The 20,599-nt window shown below is 32.2% G+C and overlaps 1 protein-coding gene across 5 annotated transcripts in view; it reads left to right on the top strand.

Moving 5' to 3' along the window:
- LOC122519127 (putative polypeptide N-acetylgalactosaminyltransferase 9) overlaps window positions 1–20,599 on the top strand; it is a 193,740-nt gene that overhangs the window by 100,670 nt on the left and 72,471 nt on the right. For 4 of the 5 annotated variants that reach the window (XM_043638388.1, XM_043638390.1, XM_043638386.1 and 1 more), the window contains one exon: window positions 19,357–19,452. The gene's annotated coding sequence lies outside the window, so the exon portion shown is untranslated. Of the gene's footprint in view, window positions 1–8,672; window positions 8,839–19,356; window positions 19,453–20,599 lie in introns of those variants that run through there. The other variant, XM_043638387.1, reaches the window with a different exon arrangement.

Raw genomic sequence — 20,599 nt, 5'->3', positions numbered from 1 at the left:
GCTAACGCACCACTTGATAATTGCCCAATATTTTTCGTACAATTCTTAAGACTTCGAAGATCAATCGGAATGCATTACTGTTTTCTTATAACATAATAAAAATGAATTAAAATTATGTATAGACAAAAAATAAATTCCACGTTTTTAGAATATCCTTTCATATATATCTTGAATTAATTTTATGTGTGGATATAAAATTCTTCTTTTTCAAATATGTATTTAATTTGATACACTAATAAATTTTTACGAGACAAAAAGTCAGTAATTTAGAATTTTATAAAATAATAATTTAATAGGAAAAATATTTAAATTTTAAATTTCGTCTTAAAAGAATACGTATTCAATTTGATATACAAATAAATTTTTGTGAGCAAAGAATTTACATCAATTAATTATTCTAATTAATTTTATGGCGAGACACAAAATTAATTCATTATTTTTACTCTCAACTAAATAATAATAGTTTCTGTTAAAATAATTATTATTTTTTTTACTCAAGGTTCATTATTTTTGACAATAAATAAAGAAACGGCGTGCATAAGCATCAAGATTCGATTTAAAAGTGCCGCGCTTATACGCCGATATATATAGATATATAGAACGCTCGACGCACGATGGCCAAAACGAAAAATTCTCGCTACCGAAAGAAAAAATAGAAAGAGAGAAATATCGGTTTTCTTTCTCACTCGCACTCGTATACAAAACGCTCGACGCTCGATGGCCAAGACGTAAAATTCTCGCTACCGAAAGAAAAAATATAAAAAGAGAAATATCAGAAGGCTCAACAATCGATGGCCAAGGACAATAATACTCGTTATCGCATGATAAATAAAAAGAGAGAAGTATCGGTTTGTTCTCTCACTCGCACTTTCATTCAAGACCGAGAGTCCCGAAGATTGCCGAAGATCCTTCGTTTGTGTATTAGTGCACACGGACGCTCGCACGCATACTAGCTCGCTCGCGTGTAAAACGCGACGGAGGGATAAGCTTACCTTCTCCCACTCTTAAAATTTTTTCCCATCTTCAATCCAATTTTATGCGCTTATTTTTGAAAATACGAAGATAACTCATAGAACATTTTTTATGTATATTTTAATTCTCTACAACTTTTGTTTGAAACTTTTTTCGATTAAATGCCTAGATTCTAAGATAAGGCTATATTTTACCCTTTTTTACCCTTTTTCCCCAAGATGCCGGTTGCTGATTTATTATAATTAGCACCATTCGATTCAGCGTCGTCAACTTACCCTTAGGTCAAATTTTGAAGCATAAACAAGAAAAGTTCCGGGTTTGGCCCGCGTTGACTGGCCTATTTTTGACAATAAATAAAGAAACAGCTTGCCATAAGCATCAAGATTCGATTTAAAAATGCCGCGCTTATACGCCGATATATATAGATATACAAACGCTCGACACTTGACAGCCAAAACGAAAAATTCTCGCTACCGAAAGAAAAAATAGAAAGAGAGAAATATCGGTTTTCTTTCTCACTCGCACTCGTATACAAAACGCTCGACGCTCGATGGCCAAGACGTAAAATTCTCGCTACCGAAAGAAAAAATATAAAAAGAGAAATATCAGAACGCTAAACAATCGATGGCCAAGGACAATAATACTCGTTGTTATCGCCTAAACAAATAGAAAAGGGAAATATCGGTTTCTTCTCTCACTCTCACTTGCATTCAAGACCGAGAGTCCCGAAGATTGCCGAAGATCCTTCGTTTGTGGATTAGTGCACACGGACGCTCGCACGCACACTAGCATACTAGCGCGCTCGCGTGTAAAAACCGACAGAGGGGTAAGACTTGCTTTCCCCTACTCTTACAATTAATTTACCACTCTTTCTCGCTTATTTTTGCAAATACGAAGATAATCCTTAGAACATTTTTTTAGTATTTTTCAATTCTCTACAACTTTTGTTTGAAGCTTTTTTCGATTAAATGCCTAGATTCTAAGATAAGGCTATTTTTTACGTTTTTTTTTTATGACGCTGAAGTCAAACTGCAGAAAAAATAGCACCATTCGATTCAGCGTCGTCAAATTACCCTTATATCAAGTTTGCAGCACTATGGAAAAAATTAAGGCATTCTGGCAAAATTTCATTGGGCTATATCCGAATTTTCCTTTGATAAATTCCTTTAAGTGTTCTGACAATGACGGAACAGTCTGTTTATTATGAATATTATTTTCGTTATACATATGTAACTCTCGGAAAATCATATTAACAACATTCAATAAAAGAATTTTCGTTGTTGACATCGAACCAGTTAAACAGTGGATTTTGAGGAGGAAGGTCTGCTGGATTTATAGGCTAGTCAATAAGAGCCAACTTCGAATTTTTGGTAAGGTGCTGATTTTTTGATCTAAGGGTATATCGACGACGCTGGATCAAATGGTGCTAATTTTTTTGCTAATTTTTCTGTTTAAATTAAACTAACATTTTTTGTTTTTTTAAACGTTCCTGACCAGTGATGACTTTGAATTGAAAATTTGCATTTAATAAAATATAACTATCGAAATTTTTCAATATTCGGAGTATATTAATATATATGTAATTGATTAATAGATATGTACATTGTATTATTCTTACTGTCTATTAAATTGATTACGATATTAAGAAATATTTGAATAACAATAATAAGAAAGGATGACCAATTGTTAGATATTTGTTAAAAAGAAAGTTTATTCTTTTTCTCAATAATTTTCTTGTCTTGAATCTTTTTCTTTTCTTTCTCTTTTATTCTTTACTTCGTGCTGCGTTGGAATTCATATTATCATTCGTCGAACTTATTTTACCTGCCGGTCTTTTTTCTTAATGTCTTGGGGGCAAATTTCCCTGAAGTCGTGAAATAAGGTGGTACGATCGAGACCGGAATATGATTAGAAGGAACTTGGCCTTCTCATCTCGGAACACCCCCAGAGAAGATTCCATTATACTGTTCTCTTGAAGATGCTGGTCAGAAGGTTGACTGGGGCTCGTTCATTTTCTTTCTTTTTCTCTCTTTCTCTCTCTCTCTCTCTTTCTCTCTCGTATCATGTCTCTTTTTTTTCAATTTTATTCTCATTCGATTTTTTTTCTTTTTCACTTGCCAGGCGTTCCAAGGACGTAAATAAATTAATAAAATATTTCGGTTTAGATCTTATTCAAGAAATCTACGTGGGAGACACAAATAGAGAAATGCAGCAAAATATTACTGCATTTTTAAAATCGATTTCTTTAAATTACGACAAATTTATATAGAAAATATTCCCCATTTAAAAAATTCTATTACCTTAGCCTCTCTTCCCCTTTCCTATTATACCCTCGTATTACTTTAATTATATTTTTTAATTAATTAATTAATACAATTATTTGATAGCGTATTTTGTCTTACTGTTCTAAACGCAATATAATTTTAACGCAATGAACGTTCTCATGTATTTAATAAACCAATTGGAATTTCATTTCTACCAAATAATGTTTTAGTTCATCTTGACAGGAGAGAAGTAAGCATCGAATAACTAATAACCTATTTCGACGGTCGGTGAACAATTTAGTAAACGCGTACTTCGAATAACCACCCAAACTTCCTCCCACCCTTCCGGACGAAGCACGAAGATTAACTATTGTAGTAACGTACTTGGAATATATTTGCATAATCCTGACTTTAATGTACGCCAACAGACTCGAGCCTATTAATCGTTGTGAAAGCTGACGCGATATGATGCGAAGTTGATTTCGGCGAGTTCATTAGTCATACCTTCGATTTTAATGAATTTATCTGCATATTAGTATAACAAGAAATTCATACCTACAGACTTAACATGTATATATATGTAAATACAGGTAGGTAGAAAATTACATTAAAATATTTATCGTTGATAAATGATATCGATTAAAAACCGTGGAGGAATTTAATGTTCATTTATCTAACACATTTCCATTTATTTTTCAAACGTGAACTTTAAACTTTAGTAGACTTAACTTCAAAGCAATGTACGAATCATCGAATTCGATTAAGGAAGATCGTAATTTGTTGGAAACGCACGCGTCCGATATCTTAAATCGAAAGCGAAAGGGCATAGAATTTAATTAATCTCGTAATGCGGTGTTCTAATCGGACCAATGTGAGCCGCGTTAACCTATAAGAAGTTCTTCGCGTTCACGTTCTACCCTCTTGAAGATACCTGCTAAAGTTACTGGCGGTTTGCCGGCATCTTCTTGAAATTGTATCGACTAATTACGGGTACGAAGGTGCACAGCAAGAATTTGCTAATTGAACTTGGGTTGGCATGCCTTCTAAGTCAGGACGAAATTACATTCGTGGAATGGTCGCAAAGAGAGGAAAAGCAAGGAGAGTAGTAAAAGGTATAGAAAGGGAAGAGAGAGAGAAAGAGTGTGAGAGTGAGTGAGAAAAGGGAACAGTGGCAAAGGTATGGTTCTTATTAGAGGGTACCATCTGGCACCACTTATTGTGCTGTGATTCGTCTGGGAATATATTGCGACTTAAATATTATTATTTAAATGAGATATATCTTGAGAAAGTAATTTTTTATCAAATTATATATTCGTTGGGATTACGTCGTTCGATCGTTCCCTTCAAAATTATTATTTCTAAATTCGATAATAATTTTTTTAATAATTCGTTGTATAAGATGAACGACCGAGTTATTGAACCGAATAAGAAATTCATTCGAAAAAATAAGGTATATCTCCATTTAATCTAAAATAAATTTGGGTATATCGATTAAAGTTAAATTATTAATAAATGCTAATAGAATGTTTAGAGAATGTAATAAATATTGGTTGAACAAAATGATACTTTGTTTCATCGGGCGAAGCATTATTCAAAATTTAGTTATACTTTTTAAATTAATTTATTTTATTTTAATAATGAATATCTTAAAACTGTCAACTTTTCAATGAATACATTATCATATACATCGACAAAACTCATTTACAAGAATATCTAATGGGAATCATTGGTGAAATCCTATATCCTATGAAAAATATAAACGTAAATCACCAGTAATACACACTGAAGTCAACGTGTTAGTAACCGTATGGTTGTACATTATTAATAAATATTACACCGTAGACGAAGAATTGATCTATATTAAGGTTCGAATAATGAAATTATGAAAAACTGTTTGAAGTGAGAAAGAAAAATGTCATAGTACGATAACGTCAGATCGGATTGCACGGAATGGTCGAACTATTGATTTCAAAGCGTAAGCGCGAACTCATGCTACTTCAGGAGCGTAGGTGCGTTTATGTACGATGTCTCTTAGGCATGTGGAGCGTGAAGATGCCAGTGGTCTCACGCAAACATGTCGTCTACCACCTGAAATTAGGAGAGCAGCTCACGTTGCGGCTGTTCTCGGATCGCCCCGACAATGGCTTAATTAATTTCACTCTGATCCCATTGCTAATAAATGGGTATCTTGTTATTATCGTAACTATTTTTGTTGTTAACAATGGGAAAAAATTTCGTTCGTGGTATCTCGTTAATTTTATTTATATTTTTTATCTACGCGAATGAAGAAGATTTCTTTTTTATTCTTTTCGAAAAATAACTTCTACGATAACATAGTATACTTTTGATTTTTTGAATAATACTAATTAGTTTAGTAGATTTTGTTTTTGTTCAAAATAATAATCGAACTCGTTACTTTCGTCGCTTTTCCGTATATTTTATTTATATTAATATTAAATGATCGAGCGTTTCGAAAAAATAAGTTAAGATTATTTTTAAAAAAATCGTCCATCATCGTTGACACTTTGATGACGTATGATTTTAAATATATTTATTTGAAAACTGGTTTGAGGCTTTAATAAGACTTTAATGAAATATTTAAAAATACACACATTTGACTGTTTTATGTTATTAAAGATATATCCTACGTTTTTATTCATTTTATTAAAAAATTTTCATCGCGTATCTCCGCAAACGCTCGTTATACCTACGTGCATATATACATGCATGCATACATACATACATACGTATTTGAGATAAAATCTGATAAAAGTCAACGTCACGTAACGATGCACTTTACACGAGGAACGTTTTCGAGATTGCATCAAATTTTCGTTTTCGTTACGTGAACGTCGAGTTACTTTAAAATTAGGTGAACGCCAAATTTATATAATTAAATTTCCCATCTATCTATTCCGTACCGCAAATTAGTTTCGAAGCATTCTAACATGCTGAGTGCTCGATTTATTCTCTTAAAAGTATATATGCGAATTACCTTTTTCGATTCAATTAAATCATATCTACATATTTACTGGATCAAATAAATGAGATTAAAAATCAAAGTGCAAATAATAATATTAAATACATATCGTAAAAGGACCGTTGCAAGTTGATTCAAGAGTGGGTTAATACAGTGAAATTATCCGAGAACTGTTTTCATGTAGCTAGATCAATGTTAGATGTTTGAAGTTTATTGTTTATCTATTTGTTATGATAAACCGCAAATACGTCTGTTTTTTCTGACGGTAGCAATTGTTATTCGATCATTTTTATTCTTACATGAAAAAAGTCAATATTCCTGTTAATTAATTAAATCCTGAATTAGTTTGAATTGTTCCCCGTTGAATCATTTGAAGATAAGTTACGTAATTACATTTTTCTTGTTACTATATTCATATATTCTAAATTAGATTTTATATACGAGTATACTTTAGCAAATTTTTTTATTCAGTAATTAGTTTGCAGAAAAATTGCACAAATAAAAACTTTAAATAAAAATTTATTTTGCTTTTTCCTATGGTTGATAAAACACGAATAAATTCCACGGTTTTAAAGGTCGGTCTGATATTTCGACGAATTAAAAATTTTTTTCATGATTTTTGTTATTAATACATAGAAAATAACGAAAGTTAAGTTGTTTTTCGTATGCACCTATTTTCCTAATAGCTTTACAATTCTATTACAAATATAGAAAACTATTTTCACTCTTTACCTTTTGTAAACTTTTCGTTGTTTCATTCAGCAAGCAGGTAATGCATTCATTGTTAGTAAAATTTTTAAATGAATCTCTTTTTTTTTCTCTTTCTATGCCAATTATTTCAAGCGCAATTATATTCGCGGAATTCCCTTCAAGTCGTATGCATTTTTTGTGCATTCGGATCCTGTTATCTTTTGTCTTAAAAAAGAATTCCATTTCGTTAAATGTTTTGACAAGGAATACGAACCTTTTGTACTTTTCAGCTCGATCTATTCAATTCTTAAAATAAAATGATCGTTTGTTCGAAAGATAAGATTAATTATTTAATAGGCATAAGTTTAATATCGAATTTCAATAATTTTATTTGTTACTATTTCTGAATCTTACCACTCATTAAACTTGTTACCAATCGTTTCCTTTCCTACTAAACTTTCTTCTTTAATCAGGTAATCTCTAAGTATTTAATGATAAGTAAACTGATCGATCGATTCGTCAAATCGAAATGTTTACAAGAAGAATATAAATATTTAATTAAAGAGTCAGAAAATAATAATGTATTCTTTACAATTAGTAGAATCTTTACGCAATTATAATTATGTGACTAATAATTACGTTACTTTGATCACCATCCAATTTAATTATTTGAGATCAAATTATTGCAAATTAAAGTGCTCTGCTTCGACTTTTGAGTACTGTTCGCTGAACATTATTGCTTTTTAATCAAATCAATAAAAATGAATATATCAATGATCTCGTTTATATTTCATAACTTTCTTGCACGTGTTTATTATTTATTGTTTACCGTTCTGTCGAAATACCTATTGTACTGTATTTGTTAATTTTATTTGAAATTTTCTATTTTAATGGAATCTGTTACCATTTCTGGCACATGATATGTTATATAATCAAAGAGAGAAAGAGAAAGAGAAAGAGAGAGATAGAGAGAGAGAGAGAGAGAGATTAAAGGGTAGATAGATACTTTGGGTCACCGCATTGCATGCGTAAAGCATGTTGGACGACGATAATAATACTAACGTAACACGTCAAATCGTGAAATTAGTATTCGATTAGGTCACGTTCAACCTGGTCGATAATTAGCCAAGCCAAATTGTTTGTTCGACGATCTCGAGTTCACATTGACAGGGCCGCTTGTATTTTAACTCCCTAGTATTGAGAACGAGAGAGACAGAGTATCATCTGGTTTTGATCGATTGTTTAAAGCACGGGCAAGTTTAAATGGCCGATTTCAATTTTGTAGGAAATATTCTCCAACCTGTGCAATGCCCAATTGTGTGTACGTGTGGGAGATCATTGTTGCAATCGATCGTTAACAATCTAACTGGTTTAGTTAAGTGTGTCGGACGTTGATTAACTACGTTCCATTTGATTTGCGCTTATAAACGTAACGTGACGTTTGTAAATTATAACCGAGGCTCTTTACATTCTGTGGAAATGAATTATTTTTTTTATTCTGTTTTTTTCTTTTTTTTTTTTTCTTTTTTTCGTTTGATCTTTCGTAAAAACTCGAATGAGAAACGACAAATCCGTTCGAGAGTAAGTATCCTATGTACATATTGATTATATTATACTTACGTTTATTCTTCTAATTCTAGTTCCCTTTTCTACTCCCATCATTTCCACTTCGCCCCCCTTCTCCCCGTCTTCACTCACACCCATCGATAAGAGAAGAAATAAAAATCGAAAATCTTGGCAGGATTTTCTCCGACCTATCGACGTAAGAAGACGAGGGCGTTCAAGTGCGTTCACTTCGCTCTTGGGACGATAAAATCAAAGTTAAATCCACGTCGAATAGCAAGGACGCATTCAGCCAAGAAAGAAGCCTTTACTAGATCGATATTTCGATATTTCCAACAGAACGGAACTGAACCGAACCGAATCGAGCCGGTGAGCTTTTTTTTTTGTTGGTTCTATCTTTCTATCCTTAAACCACCATATACCAACCAACCCATCCCACCGCTGTGCTTACTCGTTCTACGTCTTTTGGGTTACGCATTTTGCTCGAGGCAATCGTTCTTTCAAACGAATGAACCTCTCATGACACACACGTTCATTCTCATCCCATGAGAAAAATCATAAATCATTTTATCTATGCATGATATAATAATATACGATAAAAGGAAAAAAGAAAATCAACGAAACGCGTTCAAAACTATTTCGTCGCGATGCTAATATAAGTATAACATTATTATATTCTTTTTCTATTCGAATAGAATATTTAAAATTAGCTTTTTTTTTCAAAGATAAATCATCATTTTTATTTTTTTTCTCCCAACGTTCGGATCAATCGCAAACTTTTCTTACTCGTTGTAGAATTCACGAATCGAATCCCAAGAAAGACACAAGGGAAATAAGAAATGTTCGTTTGTTCTGTTTATTGTTTTTTAACCTAGTAGATATAATAAGGGATTGTCTGGAAAGTTTCTGACAACTTATAAATATATATATATGTATATATTATAGTTTCGATTTATGTTCTTACACCTTACATTCATTTCGTTCAAAATTAACACGAATTTTTTTTAGATAATCCAATACTTTTACCGTTGTATTGTAATTAAGTTAGAAGACAAATTTATATTTATTAAAAATATCAATCGAATATCTATACATATAAATTATTATTAACTATCAAAGCAACATAATACTTTCTGCCAATAGAGAAAATACATACTGTATCAAGTTTTTACAAGTTACTTGTTACATATTCGACAAGAGTGGTAAGGGATTAGGATGGTAGGAGAGAGAGCGAGGGGTGAAAGGGGGGTACTTTAATGGTAACCAGCTTTATCAGCCAATTAGCTGCATTTCTGTCAGGGGTCAATTCCTAATCTTCGAACAGCATGTATATCCTGGTATTATCTCGTCTGAACATAATTAAGGTAATAATCGTTAGTAATATCGACTGATTCGAAATTATTATATCAGAAGAGATTGTAGACGACAATGAAACTACGCTAATAAATATTATTTCTCTTATATTTGTTCTAACAAAAAAATTCTATTGATTACCTTTAAGGAATGATCTTTCTTGTTCTCGATAAATGTTATCGGATTTTGTCGTCTATGTAATACAGTTATACTACTTGGAAAAGATCTAAAGAGAGAAAGATAAAAAGAAAAAGACAAATAGAGAGAGAGAGAGAGAGAGAGAGAGAGAGAGAGAGAGAGAGAGAGAGAGAGAGAGAAATAGCGAAAAAGAAGGAGAGAAAAGAAAAAGAGATAGAGAGAAACTAGTCAGACTTTTCATTCTTGTATGGAACTTACGTAAGTATGTTGGTAGGTGTACTTACTTGGACACTTGGGCAAAGGTTTTATCGTTACTGGTACCTTGGACTTTTGTGGCCATCGACCCGGTCATTCTCCCTCGATTCTCTCTCTCTCTCTCTCATTCTTTATGTTTCACTTCTTATCTTTCTTCTTCGTGCGTGCGACACGGAAGAAGATCCCGAACGATAAAGCTTCCTGTGACTGCCACTAACAAACACATTCGTCTATCGATCGTTACTACTTAAAGGACAACTTTGATGCTTCGAATCGATCGATAAATTCGTCCTCTTCCTCTTATCGGCTTAATTGTAAATGATACTTATAGAAAAATTTATTGGAAATTAAACTTTGTACACATCGTCGACAATTTATAGCAAGAAATCAATTTATCTTTTTAACATTGGAGAATAAACGAAATCAATTTAAAAATGATTAATTAAAATTTGAGTCAAGACATTCTTTTACTCAATCGAAATAAGTGTAATGTCGCGTATATTATTATTTTGTTGAATATAATATTTTTTCTTTTTTTTTTCGGAGGGCGGGGGTGAGGAAGGGGGAATGCAAAATTTTTATTAAAAATTTGACAGGTAATTTGAACGGCTGTTGTATGTCTAGCGGTTAATAATAACTTTTAACAAAACAAAAAAATTCTCATCGTCTTTCACGATGTCGAGAAAATGATCGAGTAGAATCGAGTTCATAATAAATACAAATAAGATTATGATTGATATGAGAGGATATCGCTCGTCATTTCCGTAATAATTATTTATAATTTATGTATTCTTATTTAATCACGGTCCTACAAATCACGGACGGCAATTGGTTTTCTTTTTTTAAACTTCCCGTCAATTTAAATATCATGTTATTGTTAGACGAGTCTAACGATTTTCAAAGTTAGTTGCGTGTCTGCAATGAGATAAAATATTTCGTAAATACATCTTTACGTACAAAATTACTCTTGTAAAAATGTATTTAGAAAAAAAAGACAAAAAATAATGAACGATCAATTGAAATAATAATTCGAAGCTAGGAATTATTTTCAAAATAATTCAAATGGAAGATTATCGATACAGCATTGTAAACGTTTTGGTATTTCTGACGAATCCATATACACACATACATACTCCCTGACAATTATTTTGACATCATTTAAATAAAATCGTTCTTATAAAAATTTCTTAAAGAAAAAAAAAGAAACAAAAAGTAAATCATTCAAATAATAATTTTAATCTAGGTATGATATTATTTTACTTTTGTGTGTGTGTTTTTTTTTAAATTAATGAGGAAAAGAGAGAGAGAGAGAGTTTAAATTGAAGACGGTTAATATAGTACTGCGAACGTTATCGTATCTTGGCTGAATCCAAATACATGTGTATACACACATATATATAAATATATATGTATATTCTCTTTCCATTCTCTTGTCACACACATATATTCGCATGTATCTTTCGGAATGCTCATCGCCTCGGAATAATCCTACACGAAGATATGCTCGACTCGCTATGGAGAATGCGAATGCGATTTGGTAATAGGTTACGGTTTGGAAGTGGTATAGTTGCTATCTTGGTTTAAATCGATATGCTGCTCACGTTGACTCGTTATAACCCGCTTTGCTGATAGAATGATGGAAAATCGGATACTAATAGGCGTATTTGCGAAAAGAAACTAAACCTTTTTCTTCTTCTTTCCAACCCCGCCTCTTTTCTTTTTGTTTTTTAAAATATCGAGATTGAAAATTTCATTTTATCGTTTCATCCTATTTTTCAAAATAATCTTACTGTTAGTTATTCTTGATATAATTTAAACATCGTATTTGAGATAATGGAAATACGTAAATTGAATGGAATAACAGGATCGGATGATTTTGAAGAAATGGACAAACCGAATGATCAGTCATCTGTTGTAAATTAAACAAATAAAAACAATAAAATAGGAAAGAGACAACTGAGGTGAAAAGAAACGATCGATAGAGGAAATAAGTGATTTTTCTTTGTCCCTTATCATACTGTCGAAGGGTAACACCCTGGACGTGGGCAAACACATTGTTTGGATCAACAAAATGCCTACTACTTTAGCAGTGACATCCTTTTTTTCTTTTTTCACTCTGTGTTACCCGGAAAGCAACACGTAAAAGAACGTATCAACGTTTTTTTTTCTTCTCTTTTTCCATCCTAGTTCGCGGTGACAAAAATTGCTTTCTTCATTTTTCGCAAAGAATATATGATAAAACAGAATGAGAAAAGAAAATAAACAAACTTTTTCTCTACGTGTTGCTTTTTCCTATCTTTTTTTTTTATTTTTCTTTTTTCCTTTTTATACAAAGTTAAAAGCTTTTTGTAACGAACACGCGAAATTATCACTCTGTGTCGTTTTATCGAAAGAAACAATTTTTCTTTGACGCCGGTGCGTCATCAAAATCCAGATTTTCATGCAATCCCGTATAGCTCCAAATCAGTATTTGTTAAAGTGGAAACAAAATGAGAAAAAAGATCGTTTCGTCGTTAATTTCGTTAAAAAAAGTCGAAGAATAAATAATTAGGATCGGGATATAAAAATTCGAGACAGTAAGTACCAACTTAAGGATGCTAATATCGTCCAAAAAGAAAACAGTATTAATGAGGATCAAAGACTCGAAACGAGTGCCATCTAAAATCCATACTTTTTTTCTTTATTTTTTTCTTCTCAGGTTTAGTCTGCTATATTTTAAAATCGGATATTTAAAATCAAATTATTTCAAAGTTGTAACTAATTCTCGAAGCTGTCCTTTGACCAACGATATTTACTAATAAAAGTCGAAATAGTTATAAGGATTTGTACAAAACTTAAACAGGGGTATTGACATTCTAAAATAACAAGTATTAAACAGGATCAAAGAGTAAAAATGTTGATAACAAAAACAATGCCTCCCAAATACCATATACTCCATTAAACTTCATTTTTAGTAATTTTTATTCTCGGTTTGCACTTTTAATATCTTTTTTGATCAAACACTAAATATCAAACTAGTTTAAGAACATTACTTATTCTCTAATCAATCCTTTGACTAATGATATACTGAAACAAATTACAATGTTACTTTTATATCCCTTTTATACTAGTTAAACGAGATAATACAATTCAAATTGTAACAATTATTAATGTACAACTCGTTATAATTGAATGAAATATTACCCATCAACCGATGACAAATATTTACCAGTGAAACAATGAAGCTTATACGACGTTGAGAGGCGTTATCACCTTATGACGATGTGAAGGATTAAGTTTCAAGCATCAAGCATCGTCATAGTAGAGCTTGCACTTTGCACTCCTGCTTAAGGTACTCAAAGCGATATCTGCTCAACGTTTATGCTTCAGATCGACCTTTTCTCTCGTTTCTTTGTCATCTTATTCTCTTGATCCTAACACCTTTTTCGTTGTTATACTCTTACTCGTAAATATTTGCACTAGACGTGCTTCGCATTTTAACGGGAGGTCGTTTTATATATCGTACCAAGTGGATTCCAGTCAGGCGTAATTTATCCCCCACCCCTAACCTCCACCTTTCTCTCTCTTACTCTTTCTTCTATCTCTTCATCTATCTATCCTATCTATCTATCTGTCTCTTACTCTTTCTTTCTCGTTTCGTTCGTTGCAAGCTAGACCGTTAAGAACACGAAATCCAGTTAATCCGTACAAGCGGATACACTACTCGAATTATCTCGCCCGTTTCGCGTCTCCTCTTTTTACCTTTTTCCTCTTTCGCAAGTCTTTTCTTCCGTATCCTTTATAAAACATTATTTTAAGTAAACTAAGACAGCCGAATGTTCCTTTTTATTTCTTCTTGTTTATTATTTTTATTACTCTTTTAATATCATCACTCAGCTGATCAAGAAAAATTTATAGAATTGTCTCGACAAGATATTTCATTGATCGACGAACACTCCTGTTTCTTTATTTTTTTTTCTTTTTTTTTTTTATATCTACTCGTTTAAATAAGAAATAAGATTGAAGAGAGAGGAGGTGAGGTAGAGGTAGTGAAATATACTTGAAAAGTAAAATACTACCACCGTTAGCTCCTCAGTGCATCCTCTTTCTATCTACGACCTCGCAAAATCTGATGTGTGTATGCGATTTTGTATGTACATAAAATAGAGAAAGAGAGAGAATGAATGAGTGAGTGAGTGAGTAAGGGAGAGAAAGAGAATAAAATAGAACTTGAGTTTTCGGTGAATTATGTATGACCGGTATCCACTATCTGTCGCAGTAACTTCGAAGTATTTCACGACACAGCTTTTTACTGCGTCAAAAAGATTTTGCTTTTTTATTTATTTAATTATGATAATAACAACAACAACAACGATAACAATAATAAAAATAATGATAAAAATAATTTTTCTTTTTAAATTTTCATTTAAAATACTCGTATCCTAAATGAACGAATAATAATGTCTAGCAATGAATTTCGAGTGGTACGTTCGATTGATGAATTAATTGATTCGATGAACGGAGACTTATATATTTTTCTTCTTATCGATCTCTCGTTTGTCTTTCGTTACTTTTTTTCCCTCAATCCTCACTGGCTCGCTTCAACAGTCCCTTTTCTTTCAGTCCCTTCCCGATCATTCTCTCCCCGCACACTCCCCTTTTACGTTTCTTTCTTCGTTGCGAAAGGGGAAAGAAAGATAAAACAAAAATCGACCGTGTCACCGTTAGCATGAACCGGTCTGTTCGGGTTTCATTCGAGATACCAAAGTACAGCATCTTCTCGAGACCGACGCTCTTAAAGGCATCAATTTGCGAAGGACAAGTGTGTGACGGTGACAAATTGCTTGGATCGTACTTGGAGATTGCTGTCCGTGAACCGAGTTGTTAGCCGATCCTTGGTGAAAAACCTGTTCTATCCTACGGGAAAATGAATTCTTTTTTTTTTTCCTTTTATCGATTCCTTCATCACCACCTCAACCACCACCTTTTACTTATTTTCCTTCTTCTTATCTATCTTCTTTTAATTTTTCTTTTTTTTGGGGGAAATTTTGATATCCAAATTGACAAACCCGTTATCTCTGTGTCATTAAAATAAGTCGCCAACCAGTTTCCGTGCAAACTCGGGAATTTACTTTCAGCTTTCTGTCTTCGTCTTTTAGGGTCTTTTTCTTTTTTTTCTCTCAAGAAGGGAAAAGGGGTTGATCTTTTCTTTTTCTTTTTTTTCCCGTTATAAAGGCGAACGCCTGTATGGAATAAGTTTCGCGTGCCTAAAGGCTATGGCGATAAAAATTCACCCACTCGGTGTACTTCTTCTTATTCTTAAGGCACAAGCTGTGCGAGAGAAAGAGAAAGATAGAGAGAGTGAGCGAACGAGAGAAAGAAAAAGAATGAGTGAATAGGTGCGGGAAAAGCGGTGGGAGGCGGGAAGGGGAAGGGGGTTTAAGGAGAAATTCCAAGGGGATTTAGGGAAACGCGAAAGTTTGTTCGGGCAATGCGCCGTTAAATTAAATTACAGCGAAATGGCTGGTACGAATTTTCCAGCCGCCGGTGGTGCCACCGTGCCGTGTCGATGTCTGTAAAGAAAGAAAAAAAATTGTGACATAACACGTATATAAAATTATATATAATACGTATCGTTATCATCCATTATCCATGACTTACGACACATTATAATAATTTATTGATTGACAAATTAATCAACGGAAACTTAAAGATTTAATATCGTGATTTCTTTTTTCCTCGCTCGTAAATAGTATCTTGAACGATGGTACACTCAAAGGATATAAATTCTAACCGTAGAAATAATCCACGAACCAGCTGGAAAATCAAAGATTCAAGGAATGGAGGAGGTTAGCGTTCTGTTTATGCGACCATAAATCGTGGTTTCCGTACTCGAAGGCTTAGATATTCTGCAAAAGTATTAACAAAGCAAAGCAAGGCAAGGCAAGGCAAAGCAAAGCGTAGGATATCATTAGGGCAGATTTAAAAGTACATAAAAGGAGTATAAATTGTCTTATATGTGCACACATACACATTGTTATAATAATATATATATACATGTATATACGCTCGATTATTTTGCCAAAAAAAGAAATCGATAAATGTATATTTCTTTTCTTCTTTCTTTCCTCCTCCGTTTTTCCTCTTCTTTTGGGTTAACGACTCGAACGATTTCACACGATTTAGAAATCCCTTCTATTCTGTTTCTTTCTCGAATGGTGGCTATTCTTTTTAGCATTAGTGTTATTCTTCCTCGTCGGCCGACTAGGATTACCAGAGTAAGAAGAAAGTAGCGTCGTATTTTACGGAGTCCTCTTTCCTTCTTTCCTTCCTTCCTTCCTTCCTTCCTTCCTTCCTTCCTTCTCAATGGGCCCACCACCCCTCATTTTCCGTTACCACTCCCCTTTATACTTGCTAGCAACCACTTGCTTGTATTACGAAGCTCGGTCCTATTACTTACCAGTACATTAACATAGTACATCGTTAGCATTCTCTCGGATCTCGCGTTTGCAGTTCGGTGAGTCCGAGAAAATCGCAGTTTATATCTTTGCCTCTCGTATTTTGCTTCGTCGCATCGAGAGAAAGGCTACGTTCTAAGAGAAACGGAAGTAAGAAGAAATGCTGGGGAAGGAGATTGGCTTGCTACGTTGGATTATTCGCGGGAGTTGATCGAAACAACAATGCTCTCTCTTCTCTCTCTCTCTTTTTCTAATTTTCATCTCCTTTCTATAATTTTATTTTATCTTGCATTTTCTTTTCTTGAGTCTAAAAAAGCTTTATAAGCTACTCTACTATTATTATTACTACTACTACTACTACTATTACTATTTCCGGTATCTTTTTAAACGATTTTCGTATACGTAAATACTTGTTTTAATTTTTTTTCTTTTTTAGATTTGAAAACAGAACGTCTATGTAGTAGGTATGATTACGGAAAGCTGCTAACAGTAGGAAAAGATAATCGATGAAAGGAAATACTATTTCTGTTATTTTGTTTTTTTTTTCTTATTCGTTCTATTTATTTCCATCGATGTATTATTCGAACAAGTGATTTATAAAGTATAAAGATGAAAGATAGAAGAAGGTTAAAATATATACAAAAGGATATCATGAATTTGTCATTTCAATTCCAGGAGTTTCTATCGATTACTTCTTCCCATTCTTACTTGTTATTGCAAAAGGAAATATTACGGTGATATAGAGAAAAAGATAATACAAAGAGGAAGAAGGAGAAAAAGAAGTTCGTATTTTTAGATTATTAATCGTAGCTCGTTTACTGTTATCCTTCTACAACGCTTAGAGTACAGTAACAGAAAGCTTCGCCTTTTCTTTTTTATTCTTTGTTTTTTTTTACCAAAGCGACAAGATAAACAAGGATTTTTTCCCCGACCGTCCTTCAAGAGTAAATAAAGTAGCTTTTAGAAAAAGTCAACTTATGTATATATATATATATATGTGTGTGTGTGTGTGTGTGTGTGTGTATACATTTATTTATTTATTTATGTACGTTGAATCTCTACTCGAGACAAGTAAATATTTCCGATGTGAATTTACCAGAAATAGTACTTACTATCTTTTTCAAGTTATTTTATTCTTATTAATATACTTTATCAAAAGTACTTTACTTTACTTTCCAACTGTACATTATGAATATTTCATATTAAATATATTAACGTCTCTATCGTTTCCGTTCAACGATTAGTTTTTAATGAAAAATTCATTTATGTACTCCCCACGATTTTCTCCCTTTTTTCCTTTCGCAAATTACTGTACCTGAGATATCGCGAGAGGTAGCCACGTTTATCGTCCTTGCGTGTTACTAAAATCTGAAGAGATCTGACTGATAATATGACGGCTCATTTCAATCCTATTTGCATCCAAGTCCTACTATTCGAAAGAAACCTACTTAGAAATAGATTGAATTTAAACATTTCGTTTGTCTATACTTATATACATATAAATAAGTACACACGTACCGTTACTCATTTATCTTATAATATATGGAGATGTATAATTTGATAGTCGTTATAATGAACACGTACATCTGATATAATTTAGAAAAATAATAAAAATAATGTATCTTAAAAAATAACTCTTTCACATTACTTTATAGCAACTCTTCGAAATAAATTATATATGGTACATTAAAAAAAAGAAATATTTTCTGTATTAATTAGAAATTGCAAAATACACTTTGACAGTATAAAACTCGCCTTTGTTTTTTTTTTTCTTATTATATATTTACTTAATGTATAGAGTGTGAAGAAGGAAGGGGGGACCTAATCTTATATGTAAAAATAAGTCGATAAAAAAGTAGAGGATGAAACATTTTCGTTGGTTGTGGTCTCGTATTTGAAAAAAATCGCGTATGCAAATTTCTTATGTAAATAATCTTTTCAATAATTTATCTATTACAAACATCGTCTTTCGTTAACACGTTCGTGTTCTCATAGTCCTCTGTGTACTATGTTTACATATTGGCTTCAGCCGCGTGACTTATTTCATTTAAATACGTTTAGTTTGTTTCTATCCGTCGACCATGCGCGATCCTGTAACGTGATCGTCGAATTTAACGAATCTTTTCAACGATTATCAAAAATTCTACGACAAAAGAAAAGATATTTTAATTAAGAATCTTTTTAACGCTATTTTCTTGTAAACGTACCGCTTTTTTTCCTTCAAAATACTACAAATGTTCCTCTTTCTTCTAACTTATTTCACGTAACGTGTATTACTTATACGTACGTATACACATGTTTGTTAATATAAATAATGTAAAATAATGTAATGTTGGTTTGCGTATTGATTATAGTTTTGAATTTTATCACATGAAAATTATATAAAAAATAAGAACTTTAATTATCAAATATAATTTATTATTAGATCTATAATATCTAATATATCAATCAATGGAAAAATAGTCGCACTAATAATAAACTATACCTACAATACACTTAAGCTAAAAGTATTCAGCACTCAAACAGTTATTTACATATTGTTCTCTCGATTTTGAACGATTTTAATTATAAGTTTTAGAAATATTTTGTTGTTATTGTCGAATATATTCTTTCTTTTTACTTCTTTTCAAACGTATTTATCTTGTCGTAAAATTGTCTCATATTGTTGATTGAGAACATTAACCCTCGATTGATTTGATTTCAGGTCCATCCGGAGAGAACCGACCCGTACTCTTCTCCGATAATTTGCTGTTCGCATTGCCAATATCATTGAACCCAAGCATTCTGGAATGTTAACGAGGTAAAGTGCGCGTTCCTGTCTCTTCCTATCTCTTGTGAAATAGAGAGTGAGAGAGAGAGAATGATACAATTATGCGAAGGATCTTGAATGGGTCTCGTGGTTTTGATAACGAAACTCTGACGAGGATATTAATGTTCACGAAAGAAAATGGTTTTAATAAGTTCGCCGACGTAATGAAAAGCATTCATATATAATAAAACTTTTTCTGCGGTTGGTGACGCTTTAATTGAACGGCGCTTCGTGTAAGGTAGGCAGGCAGGCAGGCAGGCCCTCGTCTGGGTTCATCTTTTCTTCTCTCTCACTTGTATATATTCTCTCTTTCTTTTCTTTCTTTCATTTTCTGATTCTTTTTCTCACTTTCTTTGCATATATATTTCCTATGAATATATATATATTTTTCTTTTACTAAAATGTAACACTGTTATAAGACGTTAAAAATGATTCTTCCTTTGAAATTGTATAAGAGAGAGTAATTAAGAATTAATGAATTATTTTTTTAAGTATTCATTATGGAAAGTAACTTTATGATAAGTAAAAAAAAAAAAAGAAACAAAATCCACTCGAAGTCCTACACGTTTATATTTAAATTTCATTTCAATATTTAAATCGCTTTGTTTTTTTTTTGACATATGCTAGCCACATAAATGTATTTTAAATCTTTAGGTTTAAATCTAAATATATATATATATATTTTGTATCTTTAGTTATATAAATCGAATATGAGATAAATTTAAAAGATAAGAAGAAAGTCAAGTAAAAAATGATACGTCTAATAATAAATTACTTCAAAGTCGAAAGTATCTAGATAACAATTGAAGAAAATCCATCGAAAACGTTATCGAGCGCGTTCAAGTGTAAAGATTTTTATCTATTTAAAATTTTAATTTAATTTAATTTAATTATTTATATTATGAACTGCTAAGGATAAATTGGGTCGTATGAAGAGAAATATGATAAAAATTGATAGATTGAAAATTCTCATAGTTATTTTCGCAAATAAAGACATTTGGTTCTCATTTCTTCGGTTTCGTTTCGCAACCATCTGCGTTCGTCACGACAGCTGGCAAATTCATTAATTTTTCATCGACTTTTCTATCATATACATTTCACATATTTGGATAATTTGAAAATAGTTGAATAAATGGTT

This window comes from Polistes fuscatus, unplaced genomic scaffold (genome assembly GCF_010416935.1).
Source record: "Polistes fuscatus isolate 324 unplaced genomic scaffold, CU_Pfus_HIC Scaffold3, whole genome shotgun sequence".
In the NCBI taxonomy this organism is placed as follows: Eukaryota; Metazoa; Arthropoda; class Insecta; order Hymenoptera; family Vespidae; genus Polistes; species Polistes fuscatus.
This window is presented reverse-complemented; position numbering and strand designations above follow the sequence as displayed.